Here is a 22,213-nt window from a genome sequence, read left to right on the forward strand (position 1 = left end):
TTTATCTTGGTTGAGGGAGTAGATGTGTAGTGCAGAAAGTAAAGTAGGCTAGAGGTGAACAGCTTTACTCCTGGCTTGTTAAGGAAAAGTCCATCTGCTTTAAAAAGATGTCTGCGGTCCCAGAAAATGTTAAAATTGTCAATGAACCGCAGAGAGTGGACGGTACATGCAGTTGAAAGCCATTTGTTCAGTGCCAACAGTCTGCTGAATCTCTCAGCTCCTCTTCTGACTGGTGGTATAGGGCCACTGATAAACACCTCTGCGTTTAGGGAGCTGACTGTGTTCAGCAGAATCATGAAGTCACGATTCAGCACTTCAGACTGTTGCTTTACAACATCATGTGACCCTATATGCAGTATAATGTTTTTCACAGTTGGGTGTGCTGCCATGATATCCGGGATTCTTTGGGCTAAGTCAGACACCATGTCTTTGGGAAAACAGAGAATTTTGGTGTTTTTACTGCTTTTTATGTCTTTTACAGCAGAGTCACCCACAATCAGAGTTTGGTGCTTTGGCTGCTTCTCTTCTTAGAAAAGAGACTTTAAACGTGTGAATCTTGTTAATGTAAATAATGTTTTTGTACAGTTTTAATATTTGCACTAAGACAGTTTTACTGTGTGTGTGTGTGTGTCTGTGTCTGTGTGTGTGTGTCTCTGTGTGTGCGTGTGTGTGCGTGTGTGCGCGTGTGCGTGCGTGCGTGCGTGCGTGTGTGTGTGTGTGCGTGCGTGCGTGGTGGTACCTGAGGACTGATATGAAACACATGAGGATCAGTTATATGTAAATACCCTAATAGGAGAATTTAAGAAGAGATGTAGAAATGGAGAAAATGCCTTCAGATCTCACATAAACATTATGAAACTGATGTTATATTTGATATGATGTGTGTTTCTTTCACTTTAAACAGCAACAGAATAAATTAATAAAAAGGGACACATGTTGGTTTATTTTAGCTTTATTTATACAGGAAATGTATTAAAGTACTAAAGCACTTGAGTATTTCCATTGATGTTACTCTGTACTTGTACTGCAGTACAAACAAAAGTATCCAAACATTGAGAAACAAGAAATAAAAACATTAAAGCATGAGGACTATGGTTAACTGCTCCTCAGATCTCTGCAGGGTAGCAGCTAGCTAGACTATCTGTCCAATCTGAGTTTTCTGTTACACGACTAAAACTACTTTTGAACGTACACACTGTGGGAGCAACCTTCTGACGTTTTTGTTCCCTTTTTTGACCTTCTGAAAGCACCGTGGTCGACGCGCTGAAACAAGACTCAATGACTCCACTGTTTTCCTTTTGATTTCACGTTTATTTTTCCTTATCATTCAAACTTCAATATGATACGTGATTTTGTCTTTTCCAATGAAGAAATGAACTGTCCTTCTCTTTCCAGCTCTCAGCGAAGGCGGTCGCATTCTCTCCCTCTCCCTCCCAGGCCTACCCTGCTTGCTATCTTGTCTTGTGTTGTCTGTTGTTAACTTTTTAGAGACTCTCCCTGCAAGGCTCTACAAATACCTAAAAATCATGGAATTGATTAACTGGTCTCTCAACGCAATTGTCACTGTATTCTCGAGGAGGAGCACTGGTTCGGGTGAGCCAGCATGTCCTGACGGGACGTTTGCTGCGGGGTATACGATGGACGGCTGGGAGAAATGGCGTGTCGTGTGTCTCTCTGCTCTTTCCGTGGAGGACGTTGAGGATATCTACCTATTTGGAACCCTGATAACTGGAATGTTGCTGATTGGAGGATGCTTCGCTCTGGTTTATCAAAGAATTGGAAAGACTTTGGTAGCTGTCCAAAGCCCAAGGAAGCTGCCTGGCCTGACTGAAGCTGTTGAGAAAGCGATAAGTTCGCAAACTGGAACTATTAATCGCGTGATGGAAACCAACATGGTAATGACCCGCGGCTTGGATACCATCATGAGGAAGGTCACGGATTTGGAAAGAAAAATTGACCAGTTGAACAGTTGAACAATAGAATGAATGTTTAAATTAGAGCAGCCATTCGTGTAGACCAAACAAATTTAATCTTTCGGCTCCCTTATCCTGAGCGGCCTTGCCAAGGCCGTATCTTGGAACAAACAGTCACCCTGTTGGGGCTCTGCAAGCGAGACTCTCTTGGTTCCTCCCCCGTCTTCCCCACTGCCTGCTGATTGTCGTATCGGTTCTGGACTGTTCAAGGGTGTCACCATGGCAACGTGCTGTGTTATCGCTATAACATTCTGCGGACTGGGACACTAGTGGGACTGCCGGGCTGTGCGTTTCTCAGCAGGCCAAACTCCCCCAACCTACCCCCTCCCCAGTCCCACGCCTTCACCGCCAAATGTGCAACTGTACATTTATGTCATGTTATGTCATGTCATGTCATGTCATGTCATGTCATGTTATGTTATGTTCAGCAGTGCAAATGTACTGTTTGTGTGCTTACGTGCTGAGGTGTGTTTTCCTGTTCCCAGACTGTTCTTATCTTTATGAGGATAGTCTGAGAGTTGCTTTTTTTTTCCCTCTCCTCTCCTTCATGTCATGCTGTATCTGTCCCTGCGAGAGTTAAAGGAGAGTTGTTTTGGCGCCGACTATGGCGACTCGGTGTGTCTGTGCGTGTTGCTTTAATGTGACATGCACCTACAACACCAGGACAAATTCCTTGTGTGTGTAAACATACTTGGCAATAAAGCTTTTTCTGATTCTGATTCTTACCAGACAGTGTGCAAGCAGTGACAGCAGAGCCAAAATAAAAAGATGTAACAAAAAACAACTCAATCCCGTTCTGTTCTGCACGGTACTTGAAAACAGCGGTCAAAAAACCGTATGGCTACAATCCAAAGGCCACTAATTGAATGATAGCTCCTGGCTTTTATACACCAGCTGAAGCAGTCACTATCTCAATCAGCTGATTGTCAGAAGGCTGTGACGATATGCCACGCATCAAGATTAATTAACACAAATTACCAGTTTACATTGAGTCCAGTTACTGCGAATGGCGCTGCATTTATGCACAATTTATCAAAATAAAAGTTAATATCGAAATCATACTTTTGGCTCCAACAGACATGTTCCACCAAAACAAGTTCCTTCCTGAGACTATTTAGCAGAGGCACCGTGGCTCCGTCCGGAGCTTAGCCCCGCCCACGATGATTGTGATTGGTTTAAAGAAATGCCAATCAACCAGAGCAGCGTTTTTCTCCCATCCAGGAATGTTGTGTGGACTAGTCAGACCCTCCTCCACAGCTCTGTGAAGGAAGGTCTGGCAAAGAGAGACTACCCTACAAGTGCATCTATCTCAGTGTCTGAGAAATTACGCTTAATTTGTTTTTTCCCACCTGTCGTCATGATTCAGCGTAACCAAAGAACACCTGCCAGGGTCATTAACATACTGATCAGCATTCATGAGGAGCTCTGCATGGACTATTTATGGTTAAATGGGTGCTATGCAGTTTTGGCCATTTCTTGGCTGTGTTCCCTCTTTTTGCTGGCAGGTTTCTCTATAGAGCTCCCCTACAGCTTCAGAATAGATATTTGGCAGCTCCTACGTTTACTCGTGTCTGACTCCTCTCTCGGTCAGTCTGCCGTTTCCTCTTTCTCTGTTCCTCCGACAATGCTTTCCTAGCTTTCTGCTTCTGTTTTGCCGGCTCAGCCATGACGATAGTGTGAAAAACTCCATCGATACCTTGTTCCTATAACTAGCCGGTTTCTGAATGGGCGTATGTGTGCAGTGCCGTGAAGTAATTAGTTACATCGCGAGACCTGATAGCATGCCATACCTCCTGACGCTGAGTCCCAAAGTTGCAAATGTGATTTGACAGGCGTTAGGGGGGAGCGAGACGACCACCATTCAACTCGAAAAAAGTCATATAACCATTCCAAAGACTCCGAAGCTGTTCAGTTAAGGTAAATTAAGCTAAAAAAAACTGCATAGTTCCCTTTTAAAAATGGGCGTGTACAGGGCGGGATAAGAGGCTGATTCACACACTTGTGGGTAATCTATGATTTATAAAGTGTAGATAGTGGTACTGTTAAGTGTTTTTGACCCTAGTGTGTTACGGTACTATGAGTGGCTCACGGGAGACGCCCCCCCGGAAATAGTGTGTATGTACGGCGGGAACTCCAGGCATGTAGAGGATTTTTCTGTTTATGGACGTTAATAAAGTGGAGTCAAACTGTCACTCGGTTACATTATTGATAAAAACAACATGGTGTCAGAAGTGGGATTCTGGAGACATTCCTCGGACGACTCCGTCTCTAGAAAGTAGCCTACGCTAACGTTTAAAGTCTCAACCGCGGTAAGCAACAACACAAATGGCAGATGGATTCAGACGTCCGGACCCTCTCGTTTTCGATGAGAATGTGGCAGAGAATTGGCGCAAGTTTGAACGAGAATACGATATCTTCATTGCCGCCGCACACAGCGATAAACCTGCCCGAACCAGAGCTTATATACCCCTTAACCTCGCAGGACCAGAGGCTATAGAGAGCGAGCGGTCATTCACATATTCGCCCGCGGTACTAGGAGCAGATGACAACATCGTTACTCCAGCGGAATCCAGAGAGGACCCCGAGTGTCTTAAAAGGAAGTTAAAGAAATATGTAACCCTGAAACAAACGTGATAATGGAGAGGCACAACTTCAACACCAGACATCAAAAACCTGGCGAAACCATTGAGGCATATGTGAGTACATTGAGAAATCAAGCCAAAAACTGCAATTTCGGTGCATTGGAAAACAAACTGATAAGAGACAGACTGGTATGCGGAATAAGTAGCGACAGTGTCAGACGCACACTGCTAAAAGAGACTGACCTAACGCTGTCCAAAGCAGTACGCATTTGCCAAATCAGCGAACTCACAGAAAAACACAGCAAAACCCTCTCCACGCCAAAAACTGTGACAACCGCTAGTGTGGATGCTGTACAAATAAAACATAAGAAAGTCTACAGCAAAATGAAGCGCACTAAGAAGGAAAATTCACCATCAATCTCCAGCTGCCGGAATTGTGGGGGGACCCATCCAGCAAAACGTGACCAGTGTCCAGCTTTTGGCCAGCAGTGCCACAACTGCGGGAAGCAGAACCACTTCAAAGGCCAGTGCAGGTCCGCCAAGTCAAACAGACCAAACAGACAGGTAAACCAGCTATACGCCGAAACAGACACTGGCAGTGACAGTGAAGACACATTCACCATTGAAGGCTTGTTTTTGCATGATGATGAAGGGAAAACTGACAAGGAAGGTCGTTGTTTTGTGACTGTTAATGACAGGGATCCTGATGAGCATGAAAGAAACCTGAAAATGGTACTGGATCGTGCCAGACAGGTAAAACTGAGACTGAATCCAAGCAAATGCAAGTTTGGACTCAACGAGGTGAGCTATGTTGGGCACACATTCACAGATAAAGGACTAAAAGCAGACCCTAAAAAAATAAAAGCAATTAGTGAAATACCACCCCCAGAGGACAAGCTGGCTCTACAGCGCTTTTTAGGGATGGTAAACTACTTGGGCAAATTCATCCCAAACCTGAGTGAACTCACCACACCACTACGTCAGCTGCTACACAAAGAAGTGGTGTGGAATTGGGCGGAGCACCAACAGAATGCTTTTGACAAACTCAAAACCTGCATCAGCAGCCCACCTGTACTCCATTACTATGATGTAAGGCAACCAGTGACGCTCACCTGCGATGCTTCACAATATGGTTTAGGGGCTGCCTGCCTCCAAGAGGGGAATCCGGTGGCATACGTGTCTCGCACACTGACCCAGACGGAGACGAGATACGCGCAAATAGAGAAGGAACTTCTAGCAGTGGTCTTCGCCTGCTACAAGTTCTATGACTACATCTACGGCAAGCCGGTCACGATTGAGACCGACCACCAGCCCTTGGTCACCATTCACAACAAACCATTTCACACCATCCCAGCACGCCTGCAACGCATGATGCTACAGTTACAAAAATTCGACCTGACTCTCACCTACAAAAAAGGAAAACACCTCTACCTGGCCGACACCCTTTCCCGTGCACCAAGATGCAACGTCAGCCCCCAGAGGCCAGAACGGCCAGAGTTCGAGGTGATGACAGTTCAACTGATATTTCCACGGTGCCTTGAAGAACTCCGTCAATATACTGCTGCAGACACAGTGCTGTAGAAACTTACCCATTTCATTCAACAGGGCTGGCCAAGACGTCCGTGCAGCGTACCTACAGAGGTGAGACCATTCTTCAGTTTCCGTGATGAACTCACCATCGAAGACAGGGTCATCATGAAAGGAAACAGGGCAGTCGTGCCCACCGCCCTGCACTCAGAGTATTTGAAGGTGCTACACATGGGACACCCAGGAGTTGAATCCACAAAGAGAAGGGCAAGGGAAAGTGCTTTCTGGCCATCAATAAATGAGGACATTCAGGATGTCATCATGGCATGCGGCGTCTGCAACAGCCTGAAGCCCCACCAGCAAAAAGAGCCGCTAAAACTGCACACAGTCCCAGACCTGCCCTGGTCTCTCGTCGCCACAGACATATTTGAATGGCGGAATCACCACTACCTGGTGCTTATTGATTCATACTCTGGGTGGTTTGAAATGGACTGGCTCAGCAGCCTGTCATCATCGACAGTCATCAATAAGCTAAAGCATCATTTCTCTGTCCACGGGATACCACAGAAGTTATACTCGGACAATGGCACCCAGTATACTAGCCAGGCCTTCCATGACTTTGCCCGATCCTGGGATTTCCAGCATGTGACAAGCAGTCCCGAATATCCACAGTCCAATGGCCTCAGTGAGAGGGCTGTAAGGAGTGCAAAGAAACTGTTGGAGACCACAGCGAGAGACGGGACAGATTTCTACCTGAATCTGCTCGGCATACGAAACACGCCCCGAGACAACACTCTGGGCTCACCTGCACAAAGGCTGTTGTCCCGTCGCACTCGGACTATTCTGCCCATCTGCAAGCAATTGCTGAAACCAGCTGCAAAAACCCCGACCAGCATCAAAGCACAGTTAACAAAGAAGCGGCAGACACAAAAACACTACTATGACAAGACCAGCAAACCACTACGCCCCCTGGCACCAAACCAGGTGGTAAGACTCCAAACAAAAAGGGGACATAACAAAGTGGGAATCGTGAAGCAAAAGTGTGATGAGCCACGCTCATATGTGGTGGTTTCTGAAGGGAAGGAATACAGGCGTAACCGACGCCACATCCTGCCAGTGATAGAGCCACAGCCTTCAAGGAGCACCACATACACTGATGAATCGAACACAGGAGGATACACACCCGACGCAGACATGGAGAAAATACAACGGACTGAAACAACTAAACAAACACTACCAGAACAGTGTCACAGACAACTAAGTCCAGAAAAGCCTCCCACCAGTGTTTCCCAGCAACATGTGGAACCGCAGGCCAGAAACCCAGTTCAAGCCGCCACTTCCATGTATCTCACTAGATCTGGCAAATACAAAAGGCCAAATACAAAATACATGAACTGAACTAGATACTCAAGTCTATTGAATCCGAAATGTTTGAAATAACACTTTGTTCCTTGAGATCTACATAATGTTTCATTCTGTTAATGCATTTAGTTGTGGGACACTCGCAGAGTTCATTTTATGTAAACCAGATCATATTTGTGTTTTCTATTATAAAACTGCTGTTAGTGTAGAAGTATGCGATTCAATGTTTCTCATGTTCAGGAGCCACAGCTAAAGAAGGGGGATGTAGATAGTGGTACTGTTAAGTGTTTTTGACCCTAGTGTGTTACGGTACTATGAGTGGCTCACGGGAGACGCCCCCCGGAAATAGTGTGTATGTACGGCGGGAACTCCAGGCATGTAGAGGATTTTTCTGTTTATGGACGTTAATAAAGTGGAGTCAAACTGTCACTCGGTTACATTATTGATAAAAACAACATAAAGGGAACATTGCTTACAGATGTACGTACACACGGTTTTATAAATCTGAATTTTTTGGGCGTACGTACACTTTTAGTAAAGATCCTACGCACAGTTTTATAAATGAGACCCCAGATCTGTACGGAGGTTTATTAACGACAAAACTAACTCATAGAATTATAATACCAAAATAAAAATATTATATCATAATAAAAAAGAATATAAAATATATGACAAAGTAATGAAGTTAAAGTACTGATACCACAGTGTAGAAATAAGTAAAAGTACAAAATTATCAGCATAAAAATACTTAAAGTACCAAAAGGAAAAGTGTTGATTGTGCAGAATAATCAGTATGATATTACTGGTTTCTAATGACTGATGACTTTAATGTTATCTGTTAGTAATCTGTAATATTACATCATCATGTATTACCTGATTGTATTTAGTTTTAATAATCTGAATGTGTAAAGGAACTAAAGCTGTCAGATAAGCAGCGAGGTGGTTGCTGAATGCAGCTTTTGGAGACGATGATATAGAGCATTACATGTCATTTAGCTGTTTGGAGCAGAATTTAATCCACTCAGGAAATCATTGGTGATCCCCACATTCTCCTCACTAACATCAGCTGATGATCCTGATCAGACTGAACGGTCTGGTTCTCTGACAGGAGGAGACTCCGTCCTCCACAGGACACAGAGACACTGAGGAACCATATGACCAGAACCCAAACCCAAACCCAGGATAAAGAGGCTGAGTGAATGTGGTGTTGAAGGTGTGGAGGAGGATCAGTGAGTCAGAGGAGACTGAGTAGAAGGACAGAGAGCCAGCAGGACAGTCCACATACACTGCTACTCTGTTAGAGACAGAGGAGGAGGAGATGGATGTTCTTCGGTTATTGTGACAGACAGAGTAACGACCATCAGAGCAGAACAGACTCCAGGACTGATCATTCCATCCAAACCAACAGTCACCACTGCCTCCTCTCCTGCTGATTCCTCTGTAACTCACTGATATATAAACCCATCCTCTCGTCTCAACCTCCCAGTAACAGCGACCAGTCAGACCATCTCTACACAGCAGCTGATGATAGTAGTCAAACCTCTCTGGATGATCAGGATATGACTGATCCTCCTTCACACGTGTCACCTTCCTGTTGTTGTCAGACAGTTGGAGGTTTTTGTTCACTGTGTTTGTGTCCAGTGTGAGTTGACAGGAATCTGACAGAGAGAAGGAGACACAACACAGCTGCAGTTATTAACCAATCAGCACTTTGATGATGACATCAGAGGGTTGAATGAGTGATGTCACAGTTTGATGAATGAAATGTAAAACAGACTTACACTTCATGAGACCTGGTGTCAAATATCTGACTCCAGCAGGCTCCACCCTGAAAGGAGGAGGGGCATTACATCACTCTCACATATTATCATACACTGATGAAGGAACAGTCTGAAAGCTGGAGAAATACATCTCAAAGTCCTATCCTGAGGTCAGTAGGTTCAAGGGTCAGTTTTAATGTACATGGACCTTTCTCTGTAGAGATTAAAACAGCTTGTAGAACATCAACCCTGTTGTCCACATCAGTTTTTACAGGACAAACTGGGCTATTAGAATATTTGTGCTGCAGTGAGGTCACTTGAATGTAAAAAAGGTTGAGGACCATAAAGACAAATAAATAAATAATCAATCAACATGTATTTATACAGTAACCAGCAGGTATCCAACGTGCTTCACATCAGAAACCAATAAAAAGAATGAAACACAGAAAACAGGAGAGGGAAATTGTCACACCACTACTATGTATTAAAAGTAGGGCTGTCAAAATAATAATAATTTCGATTAATTAATATGAGAAAAAATAATGTGTTAAAAAAAATAACGCAGATTAATCCATTCCAGCCGTTCTAGCCACCATTGGACTGTAAAATGAAGGAGGGAGACGAGAATGTGCTGCCTGGATCATTAATTGGAACATTTAGTTGTAAAAATCTTCTTCCTGCCAACCCTGGCTACCGAAATCTGGAGCCACTGATATGTCTGCTCTTCTCTCTGATGCTCTGAAACAGATGATACAGGCAACACAAACACCGCTGCACGGGACGCTATACTCAACAGCAGCTAACGTTAGCCTACCGCTAGCTAGTTAACACTATACTCGACAGCAGCTAACGTTAGCCTACTGCTAGCTAGTTAACACTATACTCAACAGCAGCTAACGTTAGCCTACCGCTAGCTAGTTAACACTATACTCGACAGCAGCTAACGTTAGCCTACCGCTAGCTAGTTAACACTATACTCAACAGCAGCTAACGTTAGCCTACCGCTAGCTAGTTAACACTATACTCAACAGCAGCTAACGTTAGCCTACTGCTAGCTAGTAGCTGGATTAAACACGGTTTTAGCCGTCGGAAAAACAACATAGACGGTGCGTTCAATGAAACTGGTAAACCACAGCCTCGTGGTGCATTTGAAGTTATTGTAAATGTCTTTTTCCCATCTGATGGTTGTTTTTGTCGTTCAACAGCAATTTACTAGTGAAATAAGTTATTGTTATTGTTAAACATTATTATTAAATCATTTAATTTTGACCATATGGCCTTAGCAATAAACAAGCCGTTCTTTAATGTCACCAACTGTTGGTTAGTACCCTTTTTTTTTCTTTTCTTTTTTTCGGTTCAGGCACCGTTAATTATGTATGAGATTAATTTTGATTAATTAATCACAGAGTATGTAATTAATTAGATTACATTTTTTAATCGATTGACAGCCCTAATTAAAAGCCTTTCTAAACAGATAGGTTTTGAGTTTAGACCTAAAAAGAGCTCCATCTGTAATCGTCCGAATATCAGGGGGTAACTTGTTCCAGAGTCTCGGGGCAGATCAGCCCACCGTTTATACCTTAGGACTTCTAAAACCAGCTGATTTGAAGACCGCAAGGACCAGTTGTGGTCACGCAGGGTTAAGATCTCAGACAAATACTCCGTGGCCAGGCCATTTAAGCCCTTGAAAACAAACAATCAAATCTTAAAATCGATTCTAAAACACACCGGGAGCCGATGGAGGGTGTAGAGAACGGGACTGATGTGTGCACGTCTAGATGTATTTGTATTTGAGTAGTATACAAGGGGCAGCTTTGCGCTTGCAATGCGCGTGCATGCTTTCTAGCATTGTGATTGGTCGAGCTGCGCGAGCAGCTCAAAAATAAATAAATAAAATAAAATAACATAAAAAAAATGCAGAAATAAATGAATCAATAGTGACCGTATTGCTGGGGCCCGCTGGAGGGAAGGGAAGTCCGGGGAGAACCAGAACCATGACTGCACGGAGCGGACTGTCACAGCCTGCTGAAGTTTAAATCACAGGGTTCCTAAAAAGGGGGTATGGTGGGGACTTAGCTTGTTAGTTTGTTAGCTTGTGCTGCGCGCGCAGCTCGCGTGCGTGATGACATCGTCATCGGTATCGGGATGTAACGTTGCTAATAATGCATTTATTTAGATGTGTGTAAGGTGTTAAAAAACGTAGGGTTAGACCTATGGTTACGGTTAAAAAGTTAGGGGTAGGGTTAGGGTGTCCAACTGTCATACAGGTTGGGGTTTGTCATGTTTAAAAAGGCCTTGTTTTAGGCTGGCTGTCCACTTTTGCCTGCCGTTTTTTCGCTAGCTTGCTATCTAGCTTGTTAGCTCGTTTTTCCCACAGCTATTTTTCCTCCACTAAAAAAGCTCTTCTCAACAACCAACGGTGCTTTTTCTATAATTCTTTTGGTGGAATGAAGAGGAAACATCTTTCTGTCATGTCGATGTCACGGAGCAGAAGTTGATTTTATTTAAGCTTGCTTTTTACTTTGGATTCGCTGTGGTTTCATGCTTTTATTTTGAAATGTGTGGTGTGTGTTTTAAAATGTTTTACTTCCGCCAGTGGACATTAGTAATTAGGATTTAAGGACTTGCACTTGGGAGCCAGAGCATGGGTTGACTGGTTTTTAGGAATAAAAAGGGCAGAACAGCAACAGAGGGCAGCGAAGAAGCACATGGGAAAAAGGAGGAGGACACTGGGAACATGAGGGAGGACACTGAGAGCATGAGCAGCACACAAGGGAGGACGCAGAGCACAACAGACAGAGAGGAGCAGACAGAGGACACAGAAGCATGATGGAGGACACAGAGACCACACGGATGCCAGTGAGAACAGCATCGTCCCTGGTCCGGAGGAGGCCTGAGAGTACACCGAGAAAACTCAAACACCGATCGCTAACAGCAACAGTGGAAGAAGGTGAAACTTCTCCCTTCCACGTAAGTCTCTTTTTAAGACCGGTGTTTGTTGTGTGTAGTGTACAAAGCTGTGGCACTTTTAAAGGACGTTTGACTGGCCCTGAGTTCTCCTTTACAGGCTATGCCCGAGGAGAGGAGTCAAACGACAAAGAAGCTGGTTGCCAGCAGAGACCTGTGGACATCTTAACCTCCCACTCCTGTTCTGCTGTACCATTTTAGCTTGATTTTAGTTGGTTGTGCTTTTGCTTTTAAATTCTTATAAGGAGGAATTTTAATTGTTCTATTCTTTTTTTAAATAAATCTGTTATCCCTTAAACTGGTTTTTACTCACCGTTTTAAACACACTGGTTTTACTGCTCTCCCCCGATATAAAGGACCTGTTTTAATCTTTTACCTTAAATTGGAATCATTGTAGTTTTAAGAGGTCCTAGGCCTCAGCCAAAACCTAGGTGGCGTTGTCGGCCCCCGTACACAATCCATTTTATCCATGCGCCCTTTTACATCTACACAGGGTAAGTAAATTTAAAAAAAGCAAATGTTATGTTTAAGCCTTTTCTAAGATATTTCATTCATTCATGAATTAAAACGTTAAAGTGGCATATATGTTTATCTAGTCTGCCTCATTAGTCCTTATCCATGTGTTTTAGCTAACTTAATATATATTCTGTGCGTGTTTGTGTGTGTGTGTGTGTGTGTGTGTGCGTGTGTGTGTGTGTGTGTGTGTGTGTGTGTGTGTGTGTGTGTGTGTGTGTGTGTGTGCATGCTTGTGCGTCTGTGTGTGTAACAATAAGTTACGGGAGTGAGAAATACAAGGCATCGTGGCTAACACTAATGTGACATAGTTTATGACAAATCATTTCAAGATGTTCTGTGTGAAATAGCCCTTAAAGTGTTTAAAATGGTTAGTTTGTGACTAAAACTTTATCATGAGCTGCATATAAGCTCTCGCCATATGATCCATTTTCATCATGATCAGGTTTATATTTTAAAAACCTGATATAGTTACTTTCCACCACTGAAAAAAATCTAATGCTAATATAATGTGTAACAAGCCTAAACATTACAGACATGTTCTTTTATCTGTTAGCTGCTAGGACTTACAGCTGTCCGCGCTGATGTACCGTTACCTGTTGGGACACAGATGTTGTCCGTACCGTCTCTGGTTCTGACTCTGACCACGGCAACAGTGACTCACTTCAACGCAGCGTAAAAACTCCTGAAAATAATGTCCATCTGGCAAACATATCTGTCTATGCAGTCATCTCAACCACTGAGTCCAGCAACAGGAATTAACACAAAAACAAACATTCTTTGACCAAATGTTTGTCGGTTCTTCAAAAAACAAAAAAAACCACTAAATGTTGGGTTAAATGCGTTGTAACTCGCATTACTGAGATTGTAACGGGTATAATCGTACCAACATTTTATTAGTAATGTGTAATATTACTGTGTTAGAGCCAAAAGGAATACATTACTGTAATTGCGTAACTTTTGTAATGCGTTACTCCCAATACTGGTAATGAAATATAATATTTCTCAAAATGAAAGACAGTTTCTTTAAATGGCAGATATCTGTCCAAACTGCAGCAATCTTTAACAACAGGGAATTATCATTTTGGTTGCTGGAGATGTTCTCCTTGGAGACCTCCTACACAAATACCAACTTTTCATGTTCATCCAATGTTTATACCTGAGAGTATCCAGTCTCCAGAGTGGATCCTTAAGTCCAGCCGACAGCAGCTTCACTCCTGAGTCTCCTGGATGATTGTAGCTCAGGTCCAGCGCTCTCAGATGGAAGGGGTTGGAGCTCAGAGCTGAGACCATAGAAGAACAGCCTTCCTCTGAGATCAGACAACCTGACAGACTGCAAACACACAGAACAACACATGTCACATGATCTGAGGATACCGTGGGGTTACATTAATATTATCACAGATTCTTTCTACTCACAATCAAACACCCAGTAACGTCCATCAACAATCTGACAACATTACTGGTAGCTCCCTGATTCCTGTCTATTTCAAGTTCCAACAGCAGAGTATGAAGAAAACAACATAAAATATGTTCATGGAAAGAGATTGAAACTAAATAAACACCACTGTTTGCAATCATACAAGCAGAGAATCTTAGGCACGTTACAAGTTTATCCATTAATGTAAATCAGTATTTAGGTGACCATCAGTTGAACACTGACCTGAGAGTCTCCAGTGTGCAGTGTGGACTCTGAAGTCCAGCCGACAGAAACTTCCCTCCTGAATCCTTCAGGTTGTTGTTACATAGATCCAGTTCTCTCAGACTAGAGGACTGGAAGCTGAGAACTGAGGACAGGGCTTCACAGCTTCTCTCTGACAGGTTACAGACACTCAGCCTGAAGAGACGGTAGTCAACAAGAAGATAAATATCAGTATTATTAAAATGTAAAAAAAATTGACAGGTTGAGTCTGGACTAAAAGTATTATCAAAAGAAAAAAAGATCTGATTTGCAGTTCAAGAAACTAAGACATTTTAACTCAAGAGTCAAAAAAGGATATGTTTTCAGTATAACTAAAATATAAACAGGATGGTAACTGGTGAGGCATCACTAAATCTGGTGATGTATAATCTCTTCTCAGCTCTTGTTAAAATCCTCAGTTAATTAAAATTAACTCAGGAATAGTGTGGATCAACAGAAGTACATTTCCAGGCTTTGTCCCTCGCCGTCCACCCTCTGTGTGTTCTCTAATCTGGATTAACGACAGTTCATTTGCTGCTGGTTGTCCCTCGACTTGGAAAACTCTGTACACTTCTAAAAACAACAACCTTCGAGCTGGCAAACTACATGCTCAAAATGTCAATTTTAGAACAAGATGTGGACGGTGCAACACGGCAGGCATGTTGCTTCTTTCAGGGGTTAGAGTTAGTTAGAAGCAATGTTCCCTCTAAGCTGCGCGCTTGCGCAATCGCGCACCGCTCGCACATTCTCAGTGCACAAGAAAATCTATGCAGCGCAGAGACTCAGTGAGTGACAGGTGTCCAGCCAATGATACGATACGGTTCACTTACGCTACGCAGCCAATCATAGCATTGACAGTGCTTGTGTATGTGCCCTGCCCATACGCGCCGTAGCACCGTGCAGGTTAGCTAGCTAACAACAGTGTGGCAGAGATAAGAGACGGTGACACAAATGCAAACCCCTTACCATGGCGAAACGAACGGGCAGTGACACATCCACCCACCAAGCCAAAGTAAAAAAGAAATACGGTTCTTTTAAGATGGAATGGCTGTCGGAGTATGTTGAAACAGGAGAACAAGTGGTGAAACTGGGTGAGATTTTTTCTTTTTCGAGTGAGACAGGGCTGCTCTGCAAAACATGCTACGAAGCCAAAGTAACAAGCGATTTTTCGGATGGAAAAATGTGGACTGAATGGAAGTTGGACTACCTCAAGCGTCACATTCAGCAGAAAACTCATTTGAAAGCTGTTGGAATTGTACGAAGACTCAAGATGGGACAGGCGATTGGTACATTATTGCGGGAGAGCGCAAAAGACCGGGAGAAAAGGAACGAGCTGTTGCACAAAACAAAATTTGACCCCGAGCAAGTTAAAGTTCTCATTGACAATATTTTACTGGCCATCAAAATGAATGCATCAATGCTGTCAGTTCAACAAATCCACGATCACATGGCAAAGTATGTGAGTATACCAAAAAGCTGGCAAAGACTATGCCTTTGAATTTGTGAACTCAATCAATGAGACAGTGCAGAATGAGACTATGTGCAGTGTTAAAAATGCACCTTGGCATACCCTGATGGTAGATGAGAGCACAGACATAACAGTACACAAAATGCTAGTCATATATATTAAATACAGGGAGGAAAATGATGTCAACTATAAAACTGTGTTTGGTGGCATCATCCAGCTGACAGCATGCACTGCTAAGGATATTGTGCAGGCAATAACTCAGTTTTACTCCAAACATGGACTGGACATGCAGAGAATGGTGATGCTGACCTCCGATGGTGCCGCAGTAATGCTAGGAAGACACAACGGAGTTGCGGATTTGTTAAAGCACCAAATACCACACCTAACTGAACAACATTGTGTGGCCCATAGAGAGGACTTGGGCATTGATGATGCCTGGAAAGATGTGCCTTTGATGCGAGATGTGGAAACTCTTCTTAGAACTGTATATTCCACTTTTTCTCGGTCCACTGTGAAGAGGGGCAAAATGGAAGACCTAGCAAAGATTCTTGATGAAGATACACTGTCATTCAGGGCTCTGAACGAAGTGCAATGGCTGTCGCGGCACCAAGCTGTGAATGCTGTTCTGAGGAACTACACTGTGCTTGAAGAATTCTGCAAAAGAGAATTCACTGATAACAGAGATCCAGTGGCAAAGTACTGCTCACTACTAGTGATTCAAAGTTCAAGGTTACTATCACTGCTCTGGGAGATGTTTTGGGTGAGCTAGCACAACTCTGCCTCTCTTTATAAAGACGCAACCTGACTGTGATGGAAGGGCACTGCTTTGCTCGAGCAAAGATTGACAAGTTGCGTTCCCAATACTTGGAGAAGGATGTACATTGGAGTGACCATGTCAAAGAGGCAATGGGGACCTCATCAGCTGATGGCAGAAATACTGGTGAGATTACTTTTTTTATTAGTAAGCTCTGTGATCACATGGATGCTCGTTTTCCAGAGGATGGATTAAACGAGTGGTCTGCATTTGACATTGAAGCATTGAGCTCCGACATCAGTTTTGACTATGGATCAGCAGACATTGCCACACTGGCAAAAAAGTATGAGGCCATTCTCCACCACCCACAGTATATGGAGGCCATTAACAGTCAATATGCTGAATTCAAGTACATAATGAAGCAAAAACTTAAACAGGGGTCAATCAGCACATTCTCAGATATGGTGGCTGCAGCACTCAGATGTGAGGAGCTAAAGGAGATCTTACAGCTTGTGGATATTTGTGCTACATTTAAAGCTTCCAGTGCAGATTGTGAAAGAGGATTTAGTTTAATGAATCATATCAAAACAGCATCCAGAAATTGTCTTGAAGTGGCACATTTGGACCAGCTGATGCGCATAAAGTCAAAGCAAGAAGCAGACGGAGCCATCAACCTGGACAAAGTGTACAACCACTGGAGAAGTGAGAAAGACAGACGTGAAAAATAAGGTAAAATTTAAGTCAGATTTGTGCTTATTCTAGTGACATTTATTAAGATGTGTTATTTATGGATATTAATCATTAAATGCTGTTACTACTAGATAATTTATGGGTAGTAGAAATGCTAATAAAAACAGTGTAATTAGATATTTTACAGACAAAGAGTTACAGGAATTTACACTGTATCACAAGCTACAGCACACGTCATTGTGCAAAATGTGAATGTTTTAATGTGAACAAAATGTTATGTCTGAAAGGTGTATATGTCTCATTTCTTCCAGAGCAGGAAACCTCACCCAGGCCACAACTGGACCCTCAGCCAAACCACAACTGGACCCTCACCCAGGCCAAAGCAGGACTCTTCCCATGGCCAAAGCAGGACTCTTCCCATGGCCAATGCAGGACTCTTCCCATGGCCAAAGCAGCACTCTCACATATAACATACTACACATCTCATGAACAACAAGATTTTTGTCTTTTTCATTTTAAGTGAGCCAGAGCCGGTAGCTCAGCGGTTGAGTGGTAAACCCTCGAAAATATTAAAAGTAAACTAATGGAAATTGCTGCTGTAATTTGATTCTTTTAATAAGCCATGTAACTTGCTATGATCCCAGGTGTTGAACAGGTGTGATACTGGTGTGTGGCCACAGCGTGCACAACTGATGTTGCTCACAGTGATCCTCAGTGTGCTCAGGGAGCTTGTGTGTATGCCCAGACACATGAGAAATTAGAGGGGACATTGGTTAGAAGGATTGTTAAAGATTTACAATTTCCTCTCTAACTGGGACATTTTGGGACTGATTGGTGGGATTGCTGTGGACGAAGTACACATGGCGATACGCTGGTCAGAGCCAATGAGGTTTAACCATGCTAATAACATGTCAACTAATTTAAATAGCTCACGCTACTGTATTGTGTCAACAGTTAACTTCATTCAATATTGTATGAGGAGTTTTCTTTTGTGGGGTGCAAATGTTCCACCAAAACAAGTTCCTTCCTGAGACTATTTAGCAGAGCCACCGTTGCTGCGTCCAGAGCTCAGTGCTGCCCATGACCATTGTGATGGGTTTAAATAAATGCAAACAACTAGAGAACATATTTCTCTAGTTGTTTGCATTTGTTTGCGTTGTTTTGAAAACCTTGTAACATAATATGTAACCTGATGTGACCTGAGAGTATCCAGTCTGCAGTGTGGACTCCGAAGTCCAGCCAACAGCAGCTCCACTCCTGAATCCTGCAAGTTGTTGTTACTCAGGTCCAGCTCTCTCAGACTAGAGGACTCTGAGCTGAGAACTGAGGACAGAGCTTCACAGCTTCTCTCTGACAGGTTACAGCCACTCAGTCTGGAGAGACAGTAATGAATAAAAAACAATCAAGAACTTGAAAAGCCAGCAGAGTCTTTAAGTTATGATATATGATTCCAACTATTGCTGTACTTACAAAGCTTTGTTGGAGGCTTTGACCACTGGCAGCAGCCTCAAAAGAGCCTCCTCTGAAGCACGGTATTTCTTCAGGTCAAACACGTCCAGATCTTCTTCTGATGACAGTAAGATGAAGACCAGAGCTGACCACTCAGCAGGAGACAGTTTAGCTGTGGAGAGACTTCCTGATCTCAGGGACTGTTGGATCTGCTTCACTAGAGAACGATCATTCAATTCATTCAGACAGTGGAACAGATTGATGCTTCTCTCTGCAGACAGATCCTCACTGATCTTCTCCTTGATGTACTTGACTGTTTGCTGATTGGTCACTGAGCTACTTCCTGTCTTTGTCAGCAGACCCCATAGGAGAGTCTGATTGGACTGAAGAGAAAGACCGAGGAGGAAGCGGAGGAACAAGTCCAGATGTCCATTTGGACTCTGTAAGGCCTTGTCCACAGCACTCTGGTAGAACTGTGTTGATGTTGTTTGTTCGTCTGACAGCAGGTTGACTCCAGAGTTGGCGAAGGTCAGATGGACATGAAGAGCAGCCAGAAACTCCTGAACACTCAGATGGACGAAGCAGAACACCTTGTCCTGGTACAGTCCTCTCTCCTCTTTAAAGATCTGTGTGAACACTCCTGAGTACACTGAGGCTGCTCTGATATCGATGCCACACTCTGTCAGGTCTGATTCATAAAAGATCAGGTTGCCTTTCTGCAGCTGCTCAAAAGCCAGTTTTCCCAGAGACTCCATCATCTTCCTGCTCTCTGGACTCCAGTGTGGATCTGTCTCAGCTCCTCCATCATACTTGACTTTCTTCACTTTGGACTGAACCACCAGGAAGTGGATGTACATCTCAGTCAGGGTCTTGGGCAGCTATCCTCTCTCTCTGGTCTTCAACACGTCCTCCAGAACTGTAGCAGTGATCCAGCAGAAGACTGGGATGTGGCACATGATGTGGAGGCTTCGTGATTTCTTGATGTGGGAGATGATTCTGCTGGCCTGCTTCTTATCTGTGAATCTCTTCCTGAAGTACTCCTCCTTCTGTGGGTCAGTGAAGCCTCTGACCTCTGTCACCATGTCAACACACCCAGGAGGGATCTGATTGGCTGCTGCAGGTCGTGTGGTTATCCAGAGGCGAGCAGAGGGAAGCAGATTCCCCCTGATAAGGTTTGTCAGCAGCACATCCACTGAGGTGGACTTTGAAACATCAGTCAGGATTTTAGTGTTGAGGAAGTCCAGAGGAAGTCGACACTCATCCAGGCCGTCAAAGATGAACACAACCGGGAACTCTTCAAACCTGCAGATTCCTGCTTCTTTGGTTTCACTAAAGAAGTAATGAACAAGTTCCACCAAGCTGTACTTTCTCCCTTTCAGCACATTCAGCTCTCTGAAGGTGAATGGAAATGTGAACTGGATGTCCTGGTTGGCTTTGTCTTCAGCCCAGTCCAGAGTGAACTTCTGTGTTAAGACTGTTTTCCCGATGCCAGCCACTCCCTTTGTCATCACTGTTCTGATTGGCTCATCTCTTCCAGGTGGGGTTTTAAAGATGTCTTGCTATCTGATTATTGTTTCTGGTCTGTCTGGTTTCCTGGATGCTGTTTCAATCTGTCTGACCTCATGTTCATCATTGACCCCTGAAGTCCCTCCCTCTGTGATGTAGATCTCTGTGAACATCTGATTCAGAAGGGTTGGGTTTCCTGCTTTAGCAATCCCCTCAAACACACACTGGAACTTCTTGTTTAGGTTAGATTTCAGTTTACGCTTACAAACTCCAGAACGACTTCCTGAAAGAACACACAACAAAGAAGATCAATAAGTGATTTATAAAGTCCATATTAGGGCTGTGCAATTAATTAATTAATTTTGGCTCCCAATGATCACAAAAACAGAATAATCGAGAAAAACAATTATTTAGCTCATTACATTTTGCAAGTAAACTCTTATTTTCTCTTGTGTTCTGAATGAAAAAATAAAATAGGAAAGGTATTAAGGCAACGTTCACAGTTGTGTTTTTTACTGTTTTTACTGTGATTTATTTAACTTTTTCCACTGCTTTTTAAGTTCAATAATTGCAACATCTTTCCAGAAGTCAACGAGTAATCATGTTAAATTATCGTGATTTCAATATTGACCGAAATAATCGTGATTATATATTTTTTATTCCATTGTCGAGCAGCCCTAGTACATATGAAACTTTACTTCCCCTAAAGATATAAATCCTCTTACTGCTCTGCAGACGGTCAGACAGCTCGTCCTGCTTCCTTCTCCTCAGGAACTGCAGTGTGATCTTCAGAAATGCCTCTCTGCTGCTCCTCCTCTGCTCTTCATCCTCACCATCAAACACCTCCTCACCATCCCTCTGACTCTCTGAGCATTCTGGGTAATCTGGACTCAGAACCTTCTGAAGCTTCTTCAGCTCGTTCTTCACAAACGTGATGATGTCGTCCTCCAGCAGCTGGAACAGAAGATAATATGAATCAAATCAAACTGAAATCATGGAAGCAAACATCAGATCCATGTTGGACAGACTGGCAATCCCCTGGTCTATAAAGTGCACCAGATGATTGTGAACACGATAGATGTAAAGGTAATTGTTGTATATGTACAGACCATAAAGATGGAGTCCAGGTGTGTTTGATGCTGCTGGGCAGACTGACCACTGGGAACCTCTGAGATCTCCTGGTCCACTCTGTGGAGGAATCAGGAAGAATTAGCTCACATCATTTCTGTCCACACAGAAACACACCCAAGGTAAAGGTCCTCTGACTTATGGCCCTGACCCACCAACACGATAATCAGCCGTCAGACAGTCTGGCGAGGTCAGTGACTCGAGTCTGTTCAGTGTGTTCTGTGGCGTGACGAACGGCTCTCAAAATCTGACAAAAATCTTTTAAACTGATCTTTGTCGATCTGAAATGAAGACAGATTCAGCAACTGCCTGGCCTATTTCTTGCTTAAAATGTTTAAAGAAACACGTTTCGGTGAACTATCTTCGTAAAATATGAGATCATATTCTAAATCAGGTTACGCTCTGTTGTAAAATCCAGGAGCAGCCAGACCCACGTGACGCGTTCGTCCAATCAGCTGCCAGTTTTAATTTTTTGGGCAACAATTCAGATTAGCGCCGCCTGCTGTTATGGAGATGTATTACGTCTCACGCACACGCAGAACGTATGCTCAAGTTGGCGTCGCTTCGGTGTGTTCCGAGGAACTTTTTTGATCAGCTCGTAGAGGCTGATCAGTGCGACTGCCTTTCCTCCTGACGGTCGGCTGTCGGGTTGGTGTGTCAGGGCCTTTAAAGTGTTGATTAGAACATTGAATCAGACCCTGATATTACATTTTTGGTTGTACTGCTGATCCCACTGTGATTCAACATTATATTATTATATATTATATAATATATATTATATATTTTTTCCATAATCGAGCAGCCCTATCTTTAACATTAGATGTGAGATGGTGTCAGACTTTAGTCTGTTCAG

The 22,213-nt window shown here is 43.4% G+C and overlaps 1 pseudogene; it reads right to left on the bottom strand.

Annotated features, from left to right (window-relative positions):
• Nucleotides 1-8,291: 8,291 nt before the first annotated feature.
• LOC118495541 lies at nt 8,292-21,413 on the bottom strand (annotated as a pseudogene).
• Between the last annotated feature and the right edge of the window lie 800 nt (nt 21,414-22,213).

Source organism: Sander lucioperca, chromosome 8, assembly GCF_008315115.2.
Source record: "Sander lucioperca isolate FBNREF2018 chromosome 8, SLUC_FBN_1.2, whole genome shotgun sequence".
Classification (NCBI taxonomy): Eukaryota; Metazoa; Chordata; class Actinopteri; order Perciformes; family Percidae; genus Sander; species Sander lucioperca.